The following is a 2,500-nucleotide window of genomic DNA, read 5'->3' as shown; positions in this document are numbered from 1 at the left end:
GAGGCGAACCCGCAGGCCGGAGGAACCGTCCGCCCGAACACCAGCGCTGGGCTGGCCGGCGGGGGCCCTCCGATGGCGGGTCACGTGTGCCGCTCGGTCAGTGGGTGAAAGAAGAAGAGAACCGCAGCTTTGAGAGGGGCCGAGCTGCCCGCGGCAGTCCGTTTCGCACCCCTCTCGGGTCGGCCCACGCGTCCCCGGCGCCCTCGGGGCCGATCCCTGGAGGTTCACGTTTCCGAAAACTGGGTTTCTGAAATCGTGCGAAAGGTGTTTTGAAAAACAGGGAGAGACCGGCTCGCACCGAGGGCAGGAGAAGGTAAGAGAGGGGAAATTTCTAGTTTCGCCGAACGGTCCCCCTCTTTACCTTCCTCGGTGTAACACTTAGAAAAATTTGCGGTCAAAGTTTTACACCGAGGAAGGTAAGAGAGGGGAAACTTCTAGTTTCGCCGACCGGTCCCCCTCTTTACCTTCCTCGGTGTAACACTTTGAAAAATTTGCGGTCAAAGTTTTACACCGAGGAAGGTAAGAGAGGGGAAACTTCTAGTTTCGCCGACCGGTCCCCCTCTTTACCTTCCTCGGTGTAACACTTTGAAAAATTTGCGGTCAAAGTTTTACACCGAGGAAGGTAAGAGAGGGGAAACTTCTAGTTTCGCCGACCGGTCCCCCTCTTTACCTTCCTCGGTGTAACACTTTGAAAAATTTGCGGTCAAAGTTTTACACCGAGGAAGGTAAGAGAGGGGAAACTTCTAGTTTCGCCGACCGGTCCCCCTCTTTACCTTCCTCGGTGTAAGACTTTGAAAAACTGGCGGTCAAAGTTTTACACCGAGGAAGGTAAAGAGGGGAGTGGAGCGGAGACTCTAGATATTTGCCTTCTCCAAAGCCACATCCATGCTCCCCCTGTATCAGAGCTCCAGGGGCCAGGCTCATGGCCCAGCTTCTCCCCCTGTGATATTAAAGGCCCACACAGCACCTCCACAGGACCTCCACAGCCACACACACACATGCCTCTCTCCCCTGTGTCAGAGCTCCAGGAGCCAGGCATATCACCCAGCCACTGGCCCTGTGACATTAAAGGGCCACACAGCACCTCCACAGGACCTCCACAGCCACACACACATGCCTCTCTCCCCTGTATCAGAGCTCCAGGGGCCAGGCTCATGGCCCAGCTTCTCCCCCTGTGATATTAAAGGGCCACACAGCACCTCCACAGGACCTCCACAGCCACACACACACATGCCTCTCTGCCCCTGTGTCAGAGCTCCAGCACCCAGGCATATCACCCAGCCACTGGCCCTGTGACATTAAAGGGCCACACAGGACCTCCACAGCCACACACACATGCCTCTCTCCCCTGTATCAGAGCTCCAGGGGCCAGGCTCATGGCCCAGCTTCTCCCCCTGTGATATTAAAGGGCCACACAGCACCTCCACAGGACCTCCACAGCCACACACACATGCCTCTCTGGCCCTGTGTCAGAGCTCCAGCACCCAGGCATATCACCCAGCCACTGGCCCTGTGATATTAAAGGCCCACACAGCACCTCCACAGCCACACATCCATGCCTCTCTCCCCTGTATCAGAGCTCCAGGAGCCAGGCTAATGGCCCAGCTTCTCCCCCTGTGATATTAAAGGCCCACACAGCACCTCCACAGCCACACATCCATGCCTCTCTCCCCTGTATCAGAGCTCCAGGAGCCAGGCTAATGGCCCAGCTTCTCCCCCTGTGATATTAAAGGCCCACACAGCACCTCCACAGGACCTCCACAGCCACACACACATGCTTCTCTCCCCTGTATCAGAGCTCCAGGAGCCAGGCTCATGGCCCAGCTTCTCCCCCTGTGATATTAAAGGCACACACAGCACCTCCACAGGACCTCCACAGCCACACACACATGCCTCTCTCCCCTGTATCAGAGCTCCAGGGGCCAGGCTCATGGCCCAGCTTCTCCCCCTGTGATATTAAAGGCCCACACAGCACCTCCACAGGACCTCCACAGCCACACATCCATGCCTCTATCCCCCTGTGTCAGAGCTCCAGCACCCAGGCATATCACCCAGCCACTGGCCCTGTGACATTAAAGGGCCACACATCACCCCCATAGGACCTCCACAGCCACACACACATGCCTCTCTCCCCTGTATCAGAGCTCCAGCACCCAGGCTCATGGCCCAGCTTCTCCCCCTGTGATATTAAAGGGCCACACATCACCCCCATAGGACCTCCACAGCCACACACACATGCCTCTCTCCCCTGTATCAGAGCTCCAGGAGCCAGGCTCATGGCCCAGCTTCTCCCCCTGTGATATTAAAGGCCCACACAGCACCTCCACAGCCACACATCCATGCCTCTCTCCCCTGTATCAGAGCTCCAGGGGCCAGGCTCATGGCCCAGCTTCTCCCCCTGTGATATTAAAGGCCCACACAGCACCTCCACAGGACCTCCACAGCCACACACACACATGCCTCTCTCCCCTGTATCAGAGCTCCAGGAGCCAGGCATATC

This window comes from Trachinotus anak, unplaced genomic scaffold (assembly GCF_046630095.1).
Source record: "Trachinotus anak isolate AG129_WGS33_773 ecotype Australia unplaced genomic scaffold, CSIRO_AGI_Tana_v1 ptg000074l, whole genome shotgun sequence".
Lineage (NCBI taxonomy): Eukaryota > Metazoa > Chordata > Actinopteri > Carangiformes > Carangidae > Trachinotus > Trachinotus anak.
This window is presented reverse-complemented; position numbering follows the sequence as displayed.